Consider the following 11,281-nt stretch of genomic DNA (forward strand, 5'->3'; position numbering starts at 1 on the left):
TTTAGTCGATTCGAGCAGCAAGATTATTTTGATAGAAACTAGCTGAGTCGACGGAACAGTCGATGGACCGTCATGGTCACGACGGACCGTCGGGAGTCATGTTCCAAAACACTTAAACTCTGAAAATCTGGGTACTGGGATCAACTCTCTGAACTTCACGACGGAACTGCAGTACGGACCGTCGTAGCCACGACGGACCGTCACAGACCTTTTACTGAAATTGAGTCTCTGAACTTTGTGACGGACGTGCAGGACGGACCGTCGCAGGTAAGACGGGCCGTCACGAGTGGCGTAACCTCGACTAAGTCGGATTTCTGCTGAGAGTTTTTAAGAGGCGTTTTGGACTATTCATGCTTATAATTATGAAATTTGTGGGGTAAGGGTAATAATTTAATTACTTGGGGATTAAAGGAGATAACCTTGAAATAAATAGTGGGTTACTTTTATCATCTTTTATACTTAATCATATGATAATTAGGGTAAAAGAAAAAGGGTTTGAAGAAGAAAAAATTTAAAAAGAAAAGAAGAGAGAACGAGCGAGAGAGAGAGAAGAACGAGGAGACAGCAAGGACATTGGAGAAGTAGATTGCTTGATCACGATTCTTCTGTGGAGGTAGGTTATGGTTTATGCTATTTCATAGTAAACTCTAAATAGCGAATGATATGTATTGAGTGATATTGTAAAGTCTTCTATATGCTTAATTGTGTGGTTGTATGATGTGATTTTGTAATTGTAATGGATTGGAAAGATGAGGCTGTGAATCTTAAACCTTAAAATCTCCCTATTTAAGATGATGCCTTGACATAAAGGAAGGCTTGATGAACTAAAGTAATGAGATTTGGGGATCGGGTGTCACGAACCGACACGTAGTATTAGGGGATCGGGTGTCACGAACCGACACGTAGTATTCGGGGATCGAGTGTCACGAACCGACACGTAGTAATAGGGGATCGAAGTGTCACGTTCCGACACCAGGAGAATAAAGAGAATGAATCTTGAATTATGTTATTATACTCAAATTAAATAACCATTTCCCAAATGAGTATGGTGTGGAGGCTTGAGTCCTCATAGATGTGTTGGGTGTTGTGGCCAATGGTTATGGTACTTGTTGTTGTCACCTGTTGAGTATGTAGTTGATTTTATATTATTATTTGATATATATTGTTTTCTATTCTGAGTTGGCCGATGATACCTACTCAGTACATGTACTGACCCCTACTCTTATGTTCTTCTTGTTGTTTTGTGGAGTGCAGCAAGTGCACCAGTGACTTCGTCTCGTCCGCAACTCTAGCCAGTCTTCAGCACGTCAGATTTCAGGGTGAGCTATTGTTCCTAGCTCGGACTGGATTCTCTCATTCACGTCTTGATGTCCTTGAAGCTCGGACATGGACTATCGTTTTATTCTTTATTTTAGTTCTTAATTACTCTTAGACTTAGAAATTTGAGGATAGATGTTCTTGATGTGATGACTTCCAGATTTTGGGGATGATAAGGATTATATTTTAGAAGTTATTTATTGGTTATATTAATGAGTTTGAGTCTTCCGCATTATATTTTGTTCATTATGGGTAAATGATTGGGGTTTAGATTGGTTGGTTCGCTCACATAAGAGGATAAATGTGGGTGCCACTCGCGGCTCCATTTTGGGTCGTGACAGTAATTGAGAAAATTTCTACGATAGGATGTAATTAGCCTGGAAATATATGAGATTTCTATACTTTATACTATTTTTTTATAGTAAACAACTTCAATATATTACTTAATAATCTTTTTCAAATGTTCATACGACATAAATGCGTCGTTTACAATCCATATTGAGAAAGTTGACTTTCAAAAAATTCTATAAAGCAAGGAAATAGAGAATTGTGTTAGATTATGAGTTAAAAATTTCACATTCGAGGAACATATAAAATGTTGTTAACTTTAAAAAAATTTATCGATCTTCATAGATTTTCGCAAGTGGTATCTATTTTCTACAAAGTTATCATCTTTTTTTTTGTTATATTTGCACCATAAATTATGCATAGGATAAAATACTAATTTTGATCAACCAATTTGTAAAGATCGATTCGAAGTCTTTCAAATCTCTACTACTTCAACTTAAGTATAACGTGTTTGTAGTTTGCTTTGCCGATGAATTTTGTGATATATTTCATTATTGTGTCTTCGATAATAGAAATACTTCTATTTATTTTGATTTTAATACTGAAAGTATTTCTTAAAAACACTATTTCTGACTTCCACAACACTAACAATAATCATGAAATCAAATTTATTTCTATATATACAATAATAATTATCATAATGTTATATTCTATGTTGTAACAACCCATTTAGTCGGTTTGAGCAGTAGAATTATTTTTGATAAATACTTACTGGGTCGACGGACCACGCGACGGATCGTCATGGTCACGACGGACCGTCATTGACTCCGTCGTCCCAAACTTGTGCAATTTCTTCTGCTGCTCTCTTCACTACCCTCGACGGCAAGTATGACGAACCATCATAGGCACAACGGTCTGTCGAGGGTCTTCGTTCCAAAACACTTCAACTCTAGGAATATGGGTACTAGGACTACTTCTCTGAACTTCATGACGGACCTGCAGGACGGACCGTCATAGATACGACGGACCGTCACAAGCTGCGTAACCCCACACTTGGTCGGACTTCCGCTAAATTTTAAATGGGTGTTTTGGACTATTCATAATTATAATTATGAAATTAGTGGGGTAATTTTAATAATTTATTTAGTTGGTGGTTAAAGAAGATAATAGTGAAATAAATAGTGGGTTACTTTTATCATTTTTTTTTATAATTGATTATATGATAATTAGGGTAAAAAGAATCTGTAGAAGAAAAATAAAAAGAGCAGAAGAGGAGAACGAAAGAGAGAGCGTGAACGAAAGAAGAAAACAAGCGACTTAGACTTCAGATTGAAAAGGTTCATAGGCACTGAGGAAGGCAAAGGCATTGGAGAGGTAGCTTGATTGATTTTGGTTCTTCGGTGGAGGTAGGTTATTGTTTATTTCTATGTGATAGATAAACTCTAAATAGCGATTGATATGCATTGAGTGATATTGTAAAGTCTCCTATGTACTTGATTGTGTGGTTGTATGTTTTGATTGTGTGGTTTGTTGTTGGCCTAAAATTATGAGAATGTTGAATTTCTAATCTTGAAACCTCTCTATTAAAATGACGCCTTGAATAAAGAAGGCTTGATGAAATAAATAATGAGATAATTGGATCGGAGTGTCACGTTCCGACACGGTATTATGGGATCGGAGTGTCACGTTCCGACACGGTATATGGGATCGGAGTGTCACGTTCCGACACGATAACATTAAAGGAAGGGAATCTCGAATTAACTTAATATACTCAAACTCAAAGAACCTATATCCCAAATGAGTATGGTGTGGAGGCATGATTCCTCATAGGTGTGCTTGATGTTGTGATTGATGGTGTACCTATTATGGTGTTGTTGTCAATGGTTCATGTGTTTGTTGCTTTCCACATGTTAAGTGTTGTAGTTGATTTTATATTGTTATTCAATATATATTGATTTCTATTTTGAGTTGGCCGATGATACCTACTCAGTACGTGTTCCTTGTACTGACCCCTACTTGTATTTTCTTCTTTGTTATTTTGTGGAGTGCAGCAAGTGTACCATCGACTTCGACTCGCCCTCAGCTCTAGCCATTCTTCAGCACATCAAAGTTCGGGGTGAGCTATTATTCCTAGCTCGTGCTGGATTCTCTCCTTCACGTCTTGATGTCTTTGAATTTCAGACATGGACCATCTGTTTACTTATTTTGGTTTCTTAAATACTCTTAGACTTGGTAATTTGAGGATAGATGTTCTTGATGTGATGACTTCCAGATTTTGGGGATAATAAGTGTTAAACTTTAGAAGCTTATTTACTTGGTTACATTAATAAGTTTTGGGTCTTCCGCATTATTTTTGTTAATTATAGTTGAACTATTGGTAAATGTTAGGGTCTAGATTTGTTGGTTCGCTCACCTAGTAGGCTAAGTGTGGGTGCCACTCACGACTCATTTTGGGTCGTGACATATGTATTGAACGTATTTATTCAAATGTTGATTTCTAACTCAACAAAATAAAAGCAATCATGCAAGCAATTTTATTTCTATATACGATAAAAATTTATATAATGTTATGTTCTAAATTTCATTGACAATTTTTTTTATACTACACTCTAAATAACATGGCGTAAAGGAAAACTTTGAATCTTACCCCCTACAAAATAACCAATATACTTGTTTTTCTTATTCAAGTTATTATTTATTTATAAATTTTTTTCTTTATCTTTATTTCTCAATCCCTTTTCTATTGACATTTTCATTTTTTTAACTACTCATTTTTTTTATTTTGTTTTTAATATTCCTTGGAATTTGAATATCAATTATTTTTCTTGTCAATTTTTTCCTGTTAAATAGTTTATCTTATTTGATGTTAAGAAAATATTTTATATAGAAATGATTTTTTTTTTATGAATACATTATCAAATCATTAATTTTTTAATCGTGAAACATTGTTCATTCTTTTAGTCACATAATATTATATTTCTTCAAATTAAGTAAAAACTATTGATACGTAATTCTAAAGATTATTTTAATAATGAAGATACGAATTTAGTGGTCATATTATATAACATAATATTAAAAATATGTTTTGCAATAATCTTTTAAAGTATTTTTAGGAACAAAATATTAACTATTCAAACACATTTTATTTTTAGTTCGTTCAAAATTTTCTTTCAAAAATAGGTCAGAATAAATTCAATTAGCATTTATTACTGTTTGTAAAAACTCTTCATTTTAACACAATTATAAAAATATCTTTATGGGCCAATGTTAAAAGTAAAAACATGTATGGATTCTTCTAGATTTTCATTTTGATCATTAATTATAAAATTACTATTTTGTCCTTAAATAATATTAAAATCACTAAAGAGCCATTGTTTAATATATATTTTGGTTTGATAAAAATTTCACACTACAAAATAAAAAGAAAAAAATTTATAGAAAATGTGATTGAAAATGTGGGTCCATATTAAATGTCACATCATTAAGATACAAATGACATTTAAGAAAATATATTTTGTTGTATTGTAATTATAAATTCATTATTGTTGTAAAATAAAGCAAAAAAGATAAGAAATATAGAAGATGAAAGCAATAGAAATAGGGAGACAAGAGATGAGAACTTTTCTTATTCATCAAAGTATTCATCAAATCTTCAAGTGTATACAATATTAACCCTTATGCCTCTATTTATAGTGTAACATAGAGGTATACAAAAGGTTAGTCATAAACATGACTTTAACATGAATATAATGAGGGAGGTTATGGAAGGGAAATATTACATGAGTAATGGTTATAAAGTTGGAGGTTATGGGGGTTATGATTATCTTCATAATTGAGGAGGTTATGTCGTAACTTCTTGGAGTAGTGGACATCCACATTATATTGTTTAATAACACTCCCCCTTGGATGTCCATAGATAATATGCCTCGTTAAAACCTTACTAGGAAAAACCCTGTGGGAATAAAATCATAGTGAAGCAAAAAGAGTAGACATATCTTTTAATACGCTTTGAATGTTGCCTCGTTAAAAACCTTGCCAGGAAAACCCAAGTGGGAAAGTCATGATTAAGGAAAAGAGTACAACGCGTATTTTTCTCCCCCTCATAAAAACTTCACTTGATGTCTCTAAAATAATGCATTCCAATCTTGTATCACAACTTCCCAAATATTGATGTTGGCAATTTTTAGTGAATAAGTTTAGAGGATGATCACTTGAATAAACTTTTGAACTTCTATCTCACCATTTTGTTGAAGATCATGTGTGAAAGACTTTTGGTGAACTATACTTTGTTCGATCTCTTTTGATTATATCCTCCCTTCAATTGAGCTATATATTATTGTCGTATATGGTGGCTGGAAAATCACACATTTTCTGAATATGATAGATTATGATTCCAATTAAACACATCCCACTTACTTCATAGATCAATATTATTTCTGCACGATTTGAAGAAGTGGTTATCAGTGTTTGTTGAATGCCAAAATACTGGTGTGCCTCCATATGTAAGCAAATAACTCTTTTGCGGTCGAGCTTTGTGTAGATCAAATAAATATTTTGTATCTACATAATCATATAATTTTTGACTCATGAGAGGTTGATCAATTTTATTGAAGCTTGTCTTTTCTCCTCAAAGAAAATCACACATCTCCTAGCATTTGAATAACCAACAATCTGTAAGTGCACCACGTGAAATCAATACATGACATATTAAATCATTTTCATGAGGTTGAAAAGATTCTTTCTTTATGTTAAGCAATTTCAAAACCATTGGATACTCAATGAAATGGATTTAACACCTTTTAAATCCTTAAGGGATTTTCATATAACCTTCATCGTCTAGTTAGACATAATAATCAATCATTATGCATATTCAAATATTTCATCTATTGCCAGACTAAAACAAGTCTCATCGCATTCACCATTAGAGAACATATCTCCATTTAATAATGTCATGACTTTTGCAAAAAAAATTTTATGCCTCGAGGCACGAATTATACTTTATATCTTGCGGTTATACTTTCACAAAATGATTCATTTCTATCCTCACTGACATATATTTTGATCTATGAACTATATGTTCAAAAACATCACTTTTCTAAGTGAAACAAAATATACTTGAATAGTGTCAATCATTTATCTGTCCACACTATATGACAGATTCGAATTTAAGATCCTCGTAAACATTTATAACACTGAATGCTACATCATATCAAATATATCGTTGACGGCCATTTTGATATCGGTTCAAATACGACATAACTTATCGAGATCTCTTCATCATTTTAAGGTACCTGAACCTTTGCCAAGGTTTATGAAATGTTATGTCATAGTGCTCTTCAAAGCATTTGCCTCATTAGCAATGACCAATTTGATAATTTGCTCCTCTCCTTTATTAAGGAGTTTTACATTTGAAATCGATTGGTCTATCACGCTTCAGGCACACCATATACTGTGTCCTTCAAGGACTATTTATTGGAGCGTTTGCATCTTAATTAAAATATTGGGTCAGCAAATAAATCTGGCAAATTACTTGCAACATTTTGGAAATGAATTATCTTTTGAACTTCAAGTTTACATTTTTTTAACAAAAACCTAGATAATTCATCCCACACATAATTTTTCAGCTGCTACACATATCTCCCCCTAATGTTAGGAAATATAATATTCACCCTCAACCTCATTTGGGGATCCATATTGGTGCGTGGCGCAATAAAATTATATGTGCGCACATCATATTTTTAGATGAAATTATTTGGTTCCTAATCCTGAACCAATTGTGTTGGGAGAACCTTGTTGGCTTAATACATAGATGTTAAATAAACTCATCTACTACCAAATTTTATTTGAGAGATTTGTTCTCATAATCAATGGTCTAGCTATAATTGAAGGCATACAATTTTCGCTAAATCAACCAGCATTATCAACATGACTTTATAGCTTGGAATTGTGCTCTTAATTTAGTAATTCGAGCATACCACCTTACAAGAACCAATTTGTAAGTTGATACAAATGCACATGTGACCATATCATAGATGCATCTATTAAATCATAATAGCAAACAGTCCACATGGCAAGTGAATGAGTCGATATTCACCTTTTTGTATGTTCCAAAAAAATTTAGGGGATACAATCCCAACCTTAGCTGGTACAATGATCATTTTATCACGAGAACAAGCTACAAAAGAGAATTCTTGAAGAATCTTTTATTTCTTCAACATATAGCCACGTGAATTCTCAATTTCTCTTGCATCACATTTGAATCGGAATGACCAACTGATTATGCCAACTTGTATTTATTCTAGTAAACTTCTAGTGTACTTTGCATGTGATTCCATCATCATGCCCATGTTTGTATACAACAAACAAGAGGAAAAATGGGTAATCTTATACACAAGTATTTATAACGCACTTTTGTTGTAGTAATTTCAAGATATTAAATCTTCCCATAATTTATAGTCTCAATATAATATTTATTTTCAATTCTTTCGAAACTTAAAAAGTTTCTTTTGAGACTTACCACAACCCCAATATTATGAATAATTTAATTTTTCCTGATAGTTACAAACTAGCCCTTTCGTAACTATCAATTAATTTTGTGGACTATCACAATTTTCACAATGTCATTTTATAGTTACCATCTTTTTCAAAGAGAAAACTATTAGTATTGTCATGGTTAAAATTATTACATTCAAGACTTATTTCTTGATAATCAATGACAAATTTGTGTTGCCACACAACAACATTTATTTTGTTCATGACCACAATCTTTACATAAAAGGTTTATTTCTTTCTTTCGTCCTCCAGTAGTTCATTTTAAAATATACCACAATATTACTCAAAATATATATATGACCAAAATGACTATGTATATCAAAAAATTTTCTTTCAATCTCTTAAACCTCCCGTAGAGGTGAGATCTGATATTCATCCAACAATACATGAACATGTTCTTATCCATACGAACACAAGTCACATTTTCTTCAAGAAATGGACCATAACCATTTGTACATGTTACATAAATTTTTATTAGAAACTCATTGTCATCTTTTGACATTATGTAACTTACCTCAACATCACCTTAAAAGGTCAAATGTACCAAATATACTACCACTTTGTATTCATTAATTTTGATTGGGGATTTACAAAACTTTTTAAAATAGATTGCACCAACAAGAATGTGCCCAACTCTCATACCACTTTGATGAATAAAAATTACCGTTAACAATTACCTTCACATTTGAAGGACCATCTTAAGTACAATGTGTCCAATAACCTTTTATACAATTTTAATGGACAAAATTGCCTTCCTATTTGAAGGAACATCTTAAGAACCCATAATGTTCTTCTTTTAATTACCACAATGATGATCATTAATATTTTACCATACCCATATTCATACATTCAACCACTTGTCATTTTTCAGACACATTAATACACTACTACCACATTCACATAAATGAACGGAACAAATTAATTGGGTAAATTTCATGACTTTCAGTCAAAAGTATAAAACTTTATGTCAGTCATCATCATATCATCACTATAATGCATAAGGACTTTAACCCAATGTCTTACCCATATAAAGACACATTTGGTCATAAATTAATGGGACTTGAACCCAACTTCTTATTATCATGGTGCAACAAGACTTTAACTCGATGTCTTACCCACTTGGTGCGGTGAAACTTGAATTCACCATCTTACCCTCAACCAGTACCTTAATATATCAAATGAATTATCAAACAAAAACTTATCGAAAATCATAAATATAATCTGAACTTGACTTGATATACAATAAAAATAAACAAGATCAACTAAATAAAACAACATGTCAGAATCATATAAAGTCCCAATTTAAAATAAATTCATACATTCTAGTAGTCCCTCTCAACATTGTTATGAAGATTATTATAATTTACTAACCATTTTAGAATAACTACAAAACAAGCTTTGTTGGTACAAATATGTTAATAACTCAACAAGTAAATGTTTAGATAAAGAAAAATAAAGAGGTGCAAAAGTAACCAACAATAATAATCCAATCAATATGTATATGTCACATAACTCAATAAACAAAATCATAAAGAACAATTTCTTTACAAATTGTTAACTTACAAAACAAATTTTACTTTTTAAATATATAAGTGATCAAATTAAAAGTTTCCTAAAAGTAAAAAGCAACTTGTTGGACTCATATGATTTTGAGATGCTAAGAAAATTAATGATGCATAATAAAAAGTAAAATATAAAATAAATTATATAGTAATTTACCTTGAGAGAAAAATAAACACAAATATTTTTACCTTCTTTATATTTTCTTTGCTTCAAACCTTCAATAGCAGAACAATCGTGCTGATTACATGTTGTAAAATAAAACAAAATAAGATGAGAAATATAAAAAATGAAAGCTATAGAAATAGGGAGACAAAATATGAAAGTTTTTCTTATTCATCAAAGTGTTCATCAAATCTTCAAGTGTATACAATATGAACCCTTATGCCTCTATTTATAGTGTAACATAGAGGCATACAAAAGGTTAGTCATAAACATGACATTAACATGAATATAATGAGGGTGGTTATGGAGGGGAAATGTTACAAGAGTAATGGTTATCAAGTTGGAGGTTATGGAGGTTATGATTATCTTCATAATTGAGGAGGTTATGTATTAACTTCTTGGAGTAGTGGACATCCACATTATATTGTTTTATAACAATTATCACTTTTTTGATTCCATAACATAAAAACAAACATTCTAGAATATTTATGAAATGACAAATTTGCCTTGGTCGTCCTCAACTTGGCTCTTCTATAAATAGAAAAATAAATTACATAAATTCACAACTTCAGATATCCTAAACCTCTCTCGGATATATTTTTATCCCCTCTTGAATAGATCCCTCCAATGAAGTAATATATATCATTAGTAATGTATCAGACAACCAAGAAATACATTCGAGAGCAACAAAAAGATTCAGATTTTTGTAATTGAGAAAACTTCTACGATATGATGTAATTAGCTTCTAAATATATGATATTTGTATACTTTATACCTTTTTATTACAGTAAACAACTTCAATATATTACTTAATAATCTTTTTCAAATGTTCATACGACATAAGTGCATCATTTACAACCCAAATCGAGAAAGTTGAATTTCAAAAATGTAACGACCTGTTTAGTCGTTCTGAGCAGCAGATTTTATTCTGGAAAAACTGTCTGACTCGACGGAACCCACGACGGACCGTCATGGGCACGACGGGCCGTCGAGGGGGTCTCGTTCCAAAATACTTAGAATTCTGAAATTTGGGTACTGAAATCGACTCTCTGAACTTCGTAACGGAATGGCAGGACGGACCGTCGTGGGCACGACGGACCGTCACAGACTCTTCAAGGAAATTGAGTCTCTGAACTCTGTGACGGAGCAGCAGGACGGACCGTCGCAGGCACGACGGCCCGTCACAGACTGCGTAATCCCAGGCTGGGTCGGATTTCTGTTAAGTGATTTAAGGGGCTTTTTGGACTATTTCCTGCTTTAATTATAAAGTAGTGGGTTAATGTTAATGATTCTAATTACTTGGGAGTTAAAAGAGGTAACCTTGAGTTAATTTGTGGGTTATTATTGCCATCTTTTATACTGAATTATATGCTAATTAGGGTAAAAGAAAGAGGGTTTG

The sequence above is a fragment of the Solanum pennellii genome, chromosome 9 (genome assembly GCF_001406875.1).
Source record: "Solanum pennellii chromosome 9, SPENNV200".
Lineage (NCBI taxonomy): Eukaryota > Viridiplantae > Streptophyta > Magnoliopsida > Solanales > Solanaceae > Solanum > Solanum pennellii.